General features: G+C 42.6%; 3 non-coding genes across 3 annotated transcripts; all 3 read right to left on the bottom strand.

Moving 5' to 3' along the window:
* Positions 1 to 6,290: 6,290 nt before the first annotated feature.
* Trnav-aac (transfer RNA valine (anticodon AAC)) lies at positions 6,291 to 6,363 on the bottom strand. Its single transcript has one exon. It is a non-coding gene; the product is annotated as a tRNA-Val (tRNA).
* A 3,403-nt stretch (positions 6,364 to 9,766) lies between these two features.
* Positions 9,767 to 9,839, bottom strand: Trnar-acg (transfer RNA arginine (anticodon ACG)). Its single transcript has one exon. It is a non-coding gene; the product is annotated as a tRNA-Arg (tRNA).
* Positions 9,840 to 10,825: 986 nt separating this feature from the next.
* Positions 10,826 to 10,907, bottom strand: Trnas-cga (transfer RNA serine (anticodon CGA)). Its single transcript has one exon. It is a non-coding gene; the product is annotated as a tRNA-Ser (tRNA).
* Between the last annotated feature and the right edge of the window lie 4,048 nt (positions 10,908 to 14,955).

Genomic DNA, 14,955 nt, shown 5'->3' with positions numbered 1-14,955 from the left:
TTTTACCTTAGTACCTCCTCTCTCTAGCACCCTCATTTCCTCCTTGCTCTTGGTCTTTCCTCCCTGCCTCTCAGCACATCTTTGGTTGTCCCAACAATCAGTCTCCCCTCTGCTCTTTGGTCTCGGGTTTTTACATTATCTGCTTTCCAGGCTTCCCATATCACCTCCACTTCTCTGACCTACACAAATTTACCATTCGTTCCTTAAAACCTTTACAGTGTATGAACATAGCAGGCTTATGATACTTCATAATTCTAATCCTTGCTTGTCCTCTCTGTAAGTTGATGTTTCTTCATAAATCCATGGGGTTTGCTCCTTAATTTTTAAGTTCAGAAAGAACAATTTTTTACAAAGGCAAAATGAGCTGGATGTGGTAGAATGTTTACCTATCATACATGGCATGCTGAGTTCAGCCTCCAGCACCAAATTAGCCAGGTGTGGTGATGAAAGACTGGGACACCTGTAATCCCATCACTCAGGAGGTGGAGATGAGGATCAGAAGCACAGTCATCTTCAGCTACACAAAGCAAGTTTGAGGGCAGCCTGGAATACAAGGGGAAAAAATGTTTAATTGACAAAGGTGTGGTCCTTTATCTCTATCCAGCTTGATGTTTTATTCCTTTTCAAGGCACTAAAAGAAGTATTTAGAGTGTGTGAGTGCTTTGCATGCATGCATATATATATATATATATATATATGCACCATGTATGTGCCTAGTGCCCAAGGAGGTTAGAAGAGGGTATAAGATCCTCCAGAACTAGAGTTACAGATGATTCTAGGTGCTGGGAAGCAAAGATGGGTCTTCTCCAAGAGCATCAAGTATTCTAAATGACTAAGCCATCCCTTCAGGCACTAATTATGAGAAGTATTACACATGTTTTCACGTGTGTGTGTGTGTGTTTGTGTGTGTGTGTGTGTGTGTGTGTGATATGTCCCTCTAACTTGAAAGTAAGCTTTAGTCAGCTTGGGATTCATGTTTCTTCCTTTACTAGACACTAAATTCCACCAACATGTACATTGTAATACTTGTAACAATAATTCATTAATTAAGTTTGGTACCTCTTCTTTAAAACTTATCAAGGATTTGGCAACTTTCATACTTCAGTTGTCTCATTCTGGGCTACCACTGATTTATCTAAGAAGCCTCTTAGAGGGTCTCCTCTTTCTGTCATATGGCTATTTATACTCAGCAAACAGGAGATTCCATTAAATACGAGACCAGCTATTCCCTTCATGGCTCAGGATACACTCCTGACTCCACATCTTACTTAGGGTAAAATCTAGAGCATAACCTATCCTATTACCTTCACAGTTTCATTTCATACCCCTGTACTGTTGGACTCTTTCCAGTCATACCAAATTGCTTTGTATTTCACAAGTTTGTCAGCTGCACCTCTCAGAGTCGCTTTCATTAGGACAGTCTATCCTCAATCTTTGACAAGTCTGATTCTATCACTTTCTATACTTTTCCTTTTCTATTGTAATTTTTTTCTTCAGCGTTGAGGATTGAACCCAGGGTCCTGAACACAAACACAAAAAAAGGGAACATAATAGGTAGTAAAAATGAATTCTTTGTACTGTACTGAGAATGGGCACTAGTCTAGTTCAACAACATAACACTAGGTTAAACCTCCTCTTAGGAGCACTTGGTGAAAAATGTACATCTCAAGTTCCTTCAAACAATCACTTTCAACAACCATATGGATCTCTACATGTAAAGTGGCTGCCTGTAACATGGGAAAAAATGTTTACTGGCTATACATCTGAAAGAGGATTAGTAGCTAAAATAATTTTTTTAAAAAGGTAAAAATTCTAAATGCCAAGAAAACAAATAATTTAATTAAAAATTGGGGCATGGGACTAAACAGATTCTCAAAAGAAGAAATACAAATGGCTGAGAAACATCTTTCTTTTTTTTATGTTCAACATCCTTAGCCATCAGGAAAACATAAATTAAAGCTACTTTGCGATTTCATCTTTCTCCACCCAGAATGGCTAAGATTAAGAAGAAAAAATGGCAGCAAATGCTGTCTTGAACATGGGGAAAGGAGTGTAAATTAATATCACTATGGAGATCGTACAGTTTCCTCAAAAGGCTAGAGAAATCCATCATATGATGCAGATACATCACTCTTGAGGGTATGCTCAGAGGACTCTAATCTCTACTACAAAGAGATACTTGTTCATCTATCTTCATTGTTGCTTAATCACAATAGCCAGAAGATGGGAACAGCCCAAAAGTCCATCAGCTGATGTAAGCAGTGGTACATTTTCACAGCAATATATTATTTAGCTGTAAAGAAAAATGCAATCATGAAATTCACTAGTAAGTGGTTAAAACTAGAAATAGTAGTTCCTGGTGAGGTAACCCCAGCACAGAAAGGCAGACATGTTTTTTTCTCATGTGGATGTTAGATTTGAATCTTTAGATGTTTGTTTAAACTAGAGTACCCGTAAGAGCCAGGAAACCAGTAAGGGGACATTGGAGGTGGGCCTCCAGGGAAAGGAGATAAAACACAAGTAGTATGAAGGGGGTTATAGAAATAAAGAACAGAAAGAACTAAATGAAGTGAGGGCTGGGAATGGAGGTAGAGGAAGGAGTATGGAAAGGAGTATATGCCCTAGAGAATGGCATATAAAATTCTGCAACTGTATGAGTCATCATCATCATCTTTCTCCTCCTCCTCTTCTTCTTTTTGTTTGATTTTCCCAGACAGGTTTCTCTGTGTAGCCACAGCTGTCCTGGAACATGCTTTGTAGACCAAGCTAGCTTCAAACTCACAGAAATCTGTCTGCCTCTGCCTCCAGAGTGTTAGGATTAAAGGTGTTCACCAACACGTCTGGCTTTGTATGAGTGTTCTTAATTATACGCATAGACACATACACACACATATATATATTAAAAGAGTTTAAATGGAGATTCATGGTGATCTGATGATTTTGACCTCCACAAGCAGCTGAATTTACATGTGTGCACGCACGGGCACATACACAGACACACACATGCACATGCACAGTTAAAATATATCAAAATAAATGTTTTAAAAAGTCAAACAAGCAAAATAAATGTTTATGTCCTGCATTTAATTTTTCACAATGATTGTATCATTTTTTTTCAGAATTTACAACCTGCTCAATAAATTCAAGATGATGCAATAGCTTATTTTTTTATACAGATAAAATAAGTTATATTTACAGTAAAGAGAAAGCCTAACTTGCAATATACTCTTACAGGAGAATATACAGCATGCTTTTTATTTCCATGGAATGGAATCAAGGATTAAGAGTGAAGCTATATTCACTATCAATTAACAATTGCTGGGAACAGAGTCTGGAAAAGACCATGGAATGAGGGCCAAACATGGGAAATGTTTCCCTGCCACTTGTTAGCTGGAGTCAGAACCAGTGCTGGATCACAGTTCCGGGACAAGAGCAAAAAGTGGAGATGGGGAGTGACCGCATGCGTTAGCATTGGGTAATCCTAGTGTATTTATGTACAAACCCAATAGTTCTATTTCTTAGAAATACACACAAAAACAAGATTTGGTCATTACTTTATGAATCTGTCTGCAGTATCTGTAAGGATTCAGGCATTATCATGCCCTGCTCCTGTCACCTGGCAGAATGCACTCAGGCAGTACCCTGGTCAGCCCAGGGTTCCATGATTGTAGTCAGCATGCAGGTGCAAACAAAGGACCCCTTTAAAGGATGTGCTCTCTTTCTGCTTTCTTTCCCTGCTCTCTCTTCCCGCTATTCCCCCGGGGCAGACAGAACTTTTTCTGTCTCCCTCTTCTCTTCTGTCCTCTGTCTCTGTGCCTCTTTATCTCTTTTCTCTTTCCTCACCCTTCTCTCCCCTTTCTAATAAAGCCCACTTAAGCTCTGTCTGTTTGGTGTGCTTGTTCCCCACCTCGGGTCACCCTCGCCTGCCAAGGAATCCGCCATGATCCCCCACCCAAGGTCCCCCTCAAGCTTTATCATAACAATATCCACATCAGAAATAGAAGAAATTCACTCAGATTCAGATTACATTCGGTAGCAGAATCTAAGTTTGACCTCTGGCCCTCAGTACAAAACCTTTACCCCAACCAAGTCTCCTATCACTACTGTTGGTCTCTAATAGCTTCCCCTTTTCAGACTCTAATGGCTGCAAATAAGACTGACTTAAAGATAGCAGAATGAAACACATTAAGAACTCTACAAGTCTGTCCCCACGTTCTTTTCATACTAGTCTTCAAGGGCCTATTTTGTTTTGTTTTTTAACCAGCTTTCAGAAACAATCCCAGAGGTTCGGTCGGGGTAGGAGCGGTGACCAGACATCTGGAGATTCTGATTACTTCAACCCGGCGGTCTTCAGCAGTATAGATTCACAAAGGCAAAGGAACAGGTGTGTGTGGGGGGGGGGGCGGGCGGGCGGTCGAGGGGACCAAGGTAAAAGGCCTGACGTCCTCCGTCCTCCGGACTAAAGGAGCTGGGGAGAGGTTTGGTCAGGACATGATGTCTTCAGAAATCAGCTTGACTGACCCTCCACAAGCATGCACGGAAAAAAAAAAACAAAACAAAACTACCAAGTTGGAGTGTTTTGGTTTTAAAATTCCTGTTGAGGCCAAGAAGTTCCTGAACAGAGTGCATTGAACCAACAATAAACAACAGTGAAAATGAAGAAGGGTGATGGATAAAGTTTTAAGTACTTCTGAAAGTTGTAGCGACAATCCAGGGACTGTTTGTCCTGCTTGTTACACCTAGTCCGTAAGACTCCCAAGAAAACCACCAAGGAGCCCAACTCACCGAATTCAAAAGCGCAAGGTTTTTTTTTTTTTTTTTTTTTTTTTTTTTTTTAAATTGAATTCTTGAATAAAAGCCTAGGCAGGGACCTCGTCCAGCAAGCTGGCACACACACCAGCTTCAGGAGAAGGCCTCGAGTTTCAGTTGCAGGGAGTTTATAAAGGCAAAAACTACAAGGTTAAGCAAAAACCACGCAGTTAAGCAAGATTAAGCAAGGGTCACGGGGTCACAAATTAGTTAGTTAGTTATTTTAGGGGATTTGGGGAATCCCTATAGCCTCATCTCCCGGGCCAGGTGAGCCTACAAAAAGGCAGCCAGTTGTTATCTGTTTTTTCGTTTTGTTTTTCTAGAACAAAGGACTGACATCTGGATGTTGACCTAGGTTGAGGGTGGATATCCTTTCCCAGGACTGGGAGTTTTTACATAGGCCATTTGTTATGTACATCAAGGGGTTAGGTTCCTCTAACCATCCTTTGGATGGTTCTGGTGTCTCACTGCTGTCCTGCCCCGCGGGATTTAACCGGTCTGCACCAGGAGATTCTTCCTGACTGGCGCTCTTCAGGTTCCCGAGCAGTCCGGGACTCCACAAAATCCTGAGAGTAGGTGGATGTGTTGTTGTGGCTGGGGCAATTGATCTGTGATGGGCATTCTTCTCACTTTCCCCAGGGCACTGCCTTGCTGCTTGGTATGCTGCTGGTTTACCAAGATTCCCCACCAGAGTCATCAGTATCACCCCCATCCGCTACGGGTCGAGGCCACCGCTTGGTTTGTTTTGTTTTTTCCTTTATGAACGCTGCTGGATATATTTGTCTGAGCCTGGGATCCAAGATGCCTTTTCTCTTTGGTGCGATGGTGTGGTTCTCACACCTTCGGTCCCGTGTGCTTTGATAAAAATAAAAGGGTTGTCTGTCACTGACTGGAACCTTGGGTGCTGTTAGTGTCATTATCATTTACTTCCTACCTCTCACGTATGTACACAATACACACGCGCGCGCGCGCACACACACACACACACACGCACGCACGCACGCATACATACATGCACGCGCACACACACCACAGGCGAGCCAGAACCATGCTTTCCCCTTTAAAAAATATTAGCAATTATGTGTGTGTGTGCCTGTGTGCAAGTGAGTGCAGGAGCTACGTAACCTAGGTTCTGCGAATTAAACTGTCAACGAATGCTCTTAACTGCTGAACTATCTCTCCATCCCTAATTACTTTTTAAAAGAAAACTTTTTTTTTTTTTAATTAAAGATGTTAAAACAGAATTGCTACAAAGTCTACAGTGGTAGTCAAAAACACTACCACTAGAAAAACAAAAAACCCAGAACAGAAATGACACAGAAGAAACTCCAAAACACTTCAATCTGCTTGGCCCCACTTGACTTTGTCCTTCTCTGTGTATGAGCCAGGAGTGGCTAAAGTGCAGATCCATTTTAGCTGTCATTGTGTTTGGCAGTCCTATTGCAAAGCCGGAAGACTTAGAATTTGCAAAAGCATACATCTGTTTCCGCCCGGCTTCGAACCGGGGACCTTTCGCGTGTTAGGCGAACGTGATAACCACTACACTACAGAAACGCCCTCGAAGGTGCCCCTACTTTTTTGAATTAGTTAAAAATGGATCCTATATGCAAGCTTTTAATCCCACCCTGCTAGGTTGTGTCTGAGAAGCTTCAAGTCGGAACAGAAAAACTTTATTCAGCATAAGCATTATCAATAAACAAATAACCTGTGCTCTGATAATAAATATATGTATATGTACAGCACTTGCAAGACTTTGTTTCCTTTAAATCTAACGCCAGATTTCATAGCTGAAATGTCATAACCACTTAGACTAGATATTATACTGCGGTATGGTTTGACAGGTAGCTGTTTCTTCTATTACTGGGGTGGCTGAGTGTTTTAGGTGTTGGGTTTAATAGCCAATAAACATAAGTCTGTTGGAGCCCCACTCCTGGCAGAGACTTACTAAAACCTTGAGTTGTTTTCCCTCCTGAGGGAAAGAGTTCTTTATGTAAAATTCCAGTTTTTGAGTGTTTTCTTTTACCTGTGAGACAAGAAAGATAAAGCAGGTATTTGAATAAATGTCAATGTGCTTTTAGGCTATCACAATGGGAAATGGGTACTCTAAGTCTGGTTTTCAGACAAAAAAAGAAACTTGGATTCTGCAGACAATTTACTTCATGAGAAGACGTTGTTGAAACCTTGTTGAGTACTGAGGTAAGTAACTCCTTCTGGGCTGAGTTGCTCGGTGATCCTGCTGACAAGAGGCAGGAGAATCCTCCCCAGAGCAGATTGCCAGACCAGTCTTCACAGAAGTGTTCAACCAGAACGTTTAGGAAAGCAACAATCAACATGGAGTTTTCAATTTACTTAACCATGTAGGAGGTAATCCAATTATCAGAGAGAGTCCTAAAAACAAAACAAACCCTCCCCCCAGGAGGGTGGGATTAAGCAAATGTGCTTGGGCTGGTTACCCTTTCAGCAGAGAAAGATTTAATTGGAGCATCGTCTAGTGTGGTGATACCATCCTTGGGCCTGGTGGCTGTAGCAGTTGCGGTTGTTTGGCTGCTGATGTTTTTTAGGATCTGTTCCAGTCCTTCTCCACGGTGGTGTGAATTCTTAATGCCCTGTTGTCATCTTTGCTGTACAAGTTTTAGGAGAAACCACTTAGTTGTTTCTGGAAGCTACGTTCCAGCAGTGACTGCTTTCCCCCACATCCTCACCAACAGTGGATGTTCTTAACTATCGTAAACATTCAAGAATCTTGGTGGCTTTAATTTGTAACTCCCTAAAGATTTAAGCATTTTTTTTTCTTGTGCTTATTTAGTATTTTTATGTATACTTCCCCCCTTCCTTTCCTCCCTCCCCCCTCCATACACACAGTGAGAATGGGTTTCTCTGTAGCTTTGGAGCCTGTCCAGGAGCTCACAAATGTTGATCAGGTTGCCCTTGAACTCTCAGAGATCTACCTGCTGGGATTAAAGGTGTATAGTATACACTGACCAGTGTGCGTCCACTTTTGTGTGTGCTAAAATATTTACTTGCTTTTTAATTTTTTGAGATAGAGCCCAGGGTGGTCTTGAACTCCAGACCCTTTTGCCTTGGTTCTCAAATGTTGGAATTACAGGCTAGTTAGAATCACTGTGCCCAGCATGTGTGGCATTCTTATTACTGAGCTCCTTTATATATTCTCCACACATCTCACTGATCAGACACTTGCTTTGCAAACCCCTCTTCTAATTGTAGAACATGCCTGTCTGTCTTTCATAGAGGGCCTAATTCATCATGCTTCTGCGAGTCTGCGAGTTTTTTCTTCTATTTTCAGCAAGAATGTGAAAACTTCTCTGAGTAGGTGATACTATGAACTTCATAATTTCCTTTCTCTCCACACTTAGAATCAACAATTCATTATATAAAAAAAAAAAATAGAGCTGTATCTCCTTGGCAAGCTGTCCCACCCTCTCACCTGGGGAACTCTATTTTATGAGTGTAGGTGAAGACACATGTTCCCATTTCTGCCTGGATGTCTTTCCTTAGATTCCACACTATTTTGGTAACTAGGAGACCTCAGCTTATATATGGCTCAAGAAATGAAAATTATGCATCTCTCAGTTATCTGTCCTCCTAAGTCATGAGGGACACTCCACGTTTCAACACAGCCCTGCGTGTACACGCATTGGATAATGAAGCACGGGAAAACCGTATAACCAGCTTCATGTCCAGTCAGTCTGGTAATGTTGCTGGATTTACAGGCATGTAAGCCTAAGAAAACTGACGCGCAGGGGGAAACGATGGGAGAATCACCACGAAATATCCAAAGTGCCATGAGGGAGACCAGAGTGGCTACCTGTAACGAAGCCATGCACAAAGGGCACTCGCCGTGGAATCTATGGGCCAGCAGTGGTTTTCTAACACGAGAAAATCAGAGGCGCTCCAAACTCTTTCTCTCACTCCGTCCATCTCATTTGGATTAGACACAGTCTGGGCGTCGTGTAACTTCATTCTTTTAATCCCAGCACGGGTTGAAACTCAAACTATGAGATATGGATAAGATTTTGGAAAGGAGAATATGGTATATATACCTCTATTAATTTTAATTTAATCTGTGTTCTTTCTTGGTTTCGCCTTGAGGTCCCTTTCAAGCACCTCCTCCTTGTTCCATGTCTCAAGCCTCTCGTTCAGGAAAACATTAGAAGGCAGATCCACCTGCTCAGACACTGCCCCAAAGCTGCGCTTCTGGCTCTTCCTATACCCTCGACTCTTAATTTTACCTAGGTTTTGTCTGGGATTGCTTTCAAATATAAACAGCTTCTCAGAACTCTTTCTTGAGTCAGTATCTGTCACTTCTCTCACCTACCTGTCCGGGAGGTGCTCAGGAACGGGACAGGATGGGAGAAGCTTAGCCAGCAGCCATGGAGTCCAGCCCAGGGCGGGGCGGGAGCCAGTGAGGGGGTGAGTGGCGGTGAACCATTAAAATATTGGTAAGTTGTTAGGTTTTTTTCCCCACGTTTCTATGTTTTTCAAAAAATAAGATGTAATTCATGCGCAATAAAGCTCAGCCTTTTAAAGTGTTCGATTCAGTGATTACTGCTGCACTAAATTATAGTCATTGTTACCTGACTTCATTTTTTTTTTTCCTTTTCTTTTCTTACTTTCTCCAGCCCCTGGCAACAGGTGATACGTCCTAACTCTAGATTTGGTGGTCTGGACATTCCATTTCAATAACATGCACTATGTGACTTTGGATGTGTTTATTTATTTTTTTCTCAACAGGGTTACCGGTTTCATCCATTTGGTGATGTTTCAGAACTACAGTCCTTTCTATATTTTAGAAATATCAAGCTCTTGGGTAGAACCGAGCAAGACAACAATCTAATGAGAGCAACATCAGGGTTCTTCAAGATTTAATCTGTTTCTGTTAAGAATCTGAACAGTTGAACAGGAATTTCTCATTTGAAACAAAAGAAAAAACTGAGGACGAGCCAGCCAGGAGTCGAACCTAGAATCTTCTGATCCGTAGTCAGACGCGTTATCCATTGCGCCACTGGCCCGCCGCGAAACATATCGTTGCACTATTTATTATTAACTTCAACATTAACGACATACCCAGTTTCAAGTCATGTAAATTTAACAAATGCTTGATTTGCATAATTTACAACCTTTAAAATACATTTATAAAGGTATTTCCTGCCCTGGAACCACTTGCGTTATAGAGGCTCGTTTTACCATTCCTGCGCCTCTTGGTTTCCATTAATTTAGCCAGTTGGTTCCCTCTGACGTTAAACAAGCACCCTGCAGCCGGTTGATTGAATGAAAAAGTGATGAAACGAAACCCACTCTTTCCTCACCTTCCTCCTCTCCTTCCCTTTACTTTTAGATGTTTTGAAACTGTCATTCTGGCAGTTCTCTTGCCTCCAGCTCCTGGAGTTCTAGGATTACAGGGATGTATCACAAAGTTGTTTATACATTTAGAATTTAGAGTTCAGTTGAAATTTAAGATGAGCCAGACATGGTAACACAGACCTTTAAATCCCAGCATCTCTCTTTTACCCAGGGAGTTATGCTAAAAGTATAAAAGAGAGTTTGGCTGGAGTATGATTGAAGTGTTCAATGTGAGCAAAAACACTTAAAAGCGTACTTGTAAGAAGGGGTAACATTGGGTTTTAACTTTCCTGGGGAAGCTTGGGGTTAGCTTGCTAGTGAGTAGGGTACAATCAATCCTCTTTGTGCAAAGTCCCTTTCGTAAGTCATTTCCACTTGCCTGACAGATCAATTGCTCTGTAACTCTAGTCCATTTTGGTTCCTAACAGCTTTTTTGACTTTGTCTTTAGTTTGTTTCTTCTTTTTAAATACCAAAGAACTTTTAAAGTAACCATTGGCATTTCCTTTTTTCTTTTGTTTCTGAGTGTAGCCAAGGTTGTCCCAGTAGTTCTACGTTTTTATTCCAACTAAAAGCAACAAGAAAACATCCTACACAGTTTGTCACCGTGGTAAAGTGGTTGTCCTGACGGTGAAAAGCTATGGTGAAATTACCATACGCTGTGAGCAGGATTTGAACCTGCGCGGGAAGATCCCATTGGATTTCGAGTCCAACGCCTTAACCACTCGGCCATCACAGCTCACTTAGCATATTGTTATTGTTGTTTAACTTGTAGAATAAACAAGTAATAATTAAAAATATTTTGAAGGCAAGATACATACTCTGAAGGCACCGAGCACTATAACTCCGTCTATCAATGCCACATACTCCCGTCTATTGGGCAATTTCCTTTCAGCAATACACAGAAGGCAGTAATTTGGTCAAACCCTAATCCGACCACTCCCCGCAACCTTACTCACTTTGACCCTGCCCCTACAGGCTTTTAGGTCTCAATTTACAGGTTTTAAAGGGAGAGCAATATTTCAACATACCGGACTCTCCGGCTTTAGCCTTCTTCACTACCGGTTTTTACATATCATCGATTTTTTTCTTCATAGATGTGTCAGGGAACAAAGTTTTAGTTGTACATAAACTTACAATCTTATTCAATCATGCTCTTCCCACACAGCTCCAGAAGCACTGCTCCCTAGGGGGACGGTTTGGCAAGATCTATCCATATTCAAAATTCATGTGCCTTCTGAGGCGGCATTTCTAAAAATGTGGAAGATATGTTTGCACACTGCAGCTTTGCTTGGGCCGAGCTCATTCTCTTTTTCATTATCTGGGGCTTCAGGATTGGGGAAAACATCAGTAATCTCGGTAATATTAAAGAATTCAGGATAATTTAAGCAGGTACTTTATGGCAAATCTCTGTCTCTCTCTGTCTCTCTCTCTGTCTCCCCCCCCCCCCCAAACCTTGCAAGTTTAAGAGCTGGCTGTGGTTCTAGTTCTTGAGAGGGGGAGTGTCAAGGGAATTCTTTATCCAGCCGCTAGCCAATGGAAAGGATCGTTTTGATCCAAAGGGCGGAGTTTTGATTGGGAAGTCTGTGATCCAAATGAGAAGGTGGAGCCCAGGGACACCCGCGCCTTTTTGGAACAAGGAATGCGAGCCGAAGCATTGGCGGAGCATCTGATGATCAGTTTCGGATTTCTTATTTTTTGTTGTGATTACTGTGCATGAATTTTGCTTGATAACAAATGGTAAAGTAATCCTTTGGCTCCCTTCATCATATGGCGTCCAATTGAATAGGCTGCCCGCGCCCAACGGCCTGCCCCACGGCCGGAGCTCTTCGTCGCAGGTTGCTCCGGAATTCCCTGTCCGCCCCCGCGGCCTCCCAGGCACTCCCCGAGAGCCGGCCCCTCTATTCTGGAGCACCCCGCGAGCCCTGCGCGCCAGCCCGCCGGCCCCGAAGCTCCCTGTAGATGCCGGCCCTGCGACCCAGGAGGCGCCCAGTAAAACTCCCTGAGCACCCGCCGAGCACCCCAGGGAGTCCCGCTCTCCACTCCCAGCGCCCTGGAGCTCCCTGCTGCTCCTTCCCCGCGTCCCGGAGCTCTTCGCGCCTGCATGTTTTCCGGTCTGGGCTCAGTATCGAGGCTTACCATCTCCTCCCCCAGTACAGATTCTGCTCCGCGGAAAGCACTGGGCAGAGTCTAGTCCAGCCACTTCACTCAGCGTTCACTCAGTTGTGCTGATCCTGAGCTACTTTGGTACCACACCTCCTCCACCTGCTGGTCAAACATCGTCACTACGTCTACACGACCTAAGTCTGAGGATCGAAACTCTGGTGACTGGATTGAGAACCTTTAAACGGTAAACTAAGCTATTAAAAAAATAATAATAACAATTAAGGGAAGAGGACAATCTTAAAACATTTTCCAGGTCAATGATTGGAAATATCACTGCTCACTGCTGATATGGATGGGATGAGAGAAAAATTAACTATGGAGATAAACAACTTAGCTGGGATCGATGCCGCTTCAGTCATAATTGTTACCAGTCTGGCAATTCATATCTTATCCTTAAAAATGGTTTGATAAAGATGTCAAATAGGAGAGCTTGACTGAAAAGATACAGGTCTTAGGAAAAGCTACTACTGATGGTATGCAAGTCTTACAAAGAGTTACTAAGGAGAATAATACAATATTGACTGACACGATAAAGGCTTTAGAAATATTTACCTGTGAGCAGAACAAGAAGGTGACTGGTAATGTGCCAGCCTTACAAATGGTTATTAAGGAGAATAATACAATCTTGCCCGAGAATATACAGGCCTTAGAAAAAGCTACTATTGACGGTATGCAAGCCTTACAAATACTTGCTAAGGAGAATAAAACAGTATTGACTGACACGTTAAAGGCTTTAGAAATATTTACTGAGGAAGAGAATAGAAAGTTGATGGATGAGATGCAAACCTTAGAGCAGATTACTATTCAGAATATACAAGCCTTAAGAAAAGACACTACTGATGCATTACAAGCCTTAGAAAGAAATTATTAAAACTGATGATAAAAGCATTCAGACACAGACAGAAGAATTCAGAGGAGAACCAACTTCTAGTTACCCAATTAACACTCAAGAAAGACCACCAGATGACCGGCATCCCCAAGGCTATACAGAAGTAAAATGGCATCCTATAGAAATGTCAGATTTAATGACATTTAAGGAAGCAATACTTTCCTATGGTATACATTCACCCTGTGTGAGGCAGATGTTAAAAGTACATGGACCACTCACAACAAAATCGCTCCATATGACTGGAAATTTTTCTTTTGTTAAAGCAGTATTGGAATGTGATTTTCAGTTGGAATGGAACTATTGGTTGGAAGAAGCTAAAGCCCTAGAAGAGCAAGGTAGGGTTATAGGTTGTAAGATTTCCAGAGATAAAAATCCTTGGTGAGGGTCCTTATTCTGATGTGGATAGTCAAGCTACATTTGATGATTACACCTTGTCCCTATGAGGAACAGCAGTCATAAATGCTTGGGATGGGGTTTGACACTTTGTTACTATGTACTTTAAAGATGTGTCAACCTCAGAATGGAATCCAGGATATGTGGTAAGTTGGGCAAGGCGTTTTTCTTTTGTTTCCATAGTGAAAGAAAAGCTATGGATACCATCAAAATTAATAAAGGTTCGATTTGACCTCGGAGAGATCTCTTGATTGGGAAAGGTGGATGTTAAGGCAGAGGCTTCACCCCAGCCTCTGGCATCCATATATCCCAAGAGTCTGGGATGTTATGGTGAAATTCCACCCAAGCCTCCTCCATCTCCGTCCAAACCCTACTGCATCTCAGAGAGCCCACCAAATGATTACCCCTCCCCCGAGATGCTCAAGACCACTCCCACAGGGTATTTAAACTGACCCCCAGAAACCAGATTCATGGTTTTTCTGGTCTCCCTTTCCTGTCTCCTTTCTGGGGGTCTGGGAGGCTTTCCCATCTGGGAATGCTGTATCCATTAAATGTGAGCTTTTTCTAATTCAGGTTGATTTGGTCTGATTGGGATTGTTGCACTGGCAGAGAGGCTTATCCGGTGTCGAAACTTTTTATCTGAAGGTTCCACCAAGGAGGCTGATTTTTTCCCCCAATGGCCCAGGACATCATCGTGGTCCACTGCCTCCCTCAGGGTATGGAGATGGACTCAGAAAAAGTTGTTGATTTTGATAAACTTCGAGAGGTTATATAGCTAGCTAACGAAGACCTGGCCTTTTTTCTAAATTCATTATAGGAGACCATAATTCAATGTAATAGACTTGACCCAGCCTCCCCAGCAGGAGCCATGCACGGTCTTGTCTCTGTCAGCACCGGATATCAGAAAAAAAAAAAATAATTTAAGAAGGCTGAGGAGGGTCCCCAAATTCCTATACAGGAATTGGTGAAAATGGCTTTTAAAGTTTTCAGTGCCTGAGAAGAGGTAGCTGAGTTCTCCCGACAGACAAGGCTACTACAGAAGACCATGCTCCAAGCCCAAGCCTTAGCAGCTGCCCTGAAGCCTAAAGGGGTACAAGGGAAGTAGACCACGATGAGGCTCCATCCTGCTAGAGCTCAACCCAAATCAACATCGCCAGGATCCTGCTCCAAATGTGGGCAGATGGTCACTTGCAAGATACTGCCTGGACTCTCAGTCGCCCATAAGGCCTTGCCCCGTCTGCCGTCAGCCTGGACACTGGAAATCAAAATGCCCCGAGTATGGGCTCTTCCTCAAAGCCAAGTCACAGAGGTTCAGCCTCACCAACACTGGCCCAGAGAC

This window comes from Phodopus roborovskii, unplaced genomic scaffold (genome assembly GCF_943737965.1).
Source record: "Phodopus roborovskii unplaced genomic scaffold, PHOROB, whole genome shotgun sequence".
Taxonomy (NCBI): domain Eukaryota; kingdom Metazoa; phylum Chordata; class Mammalia; order Rodentia; family Cricetidae; genus Phodopus; species Phodopus roborovskii.
This window is presented reverse-complemented; position numbering and strand designations above follow the sequence as displayed.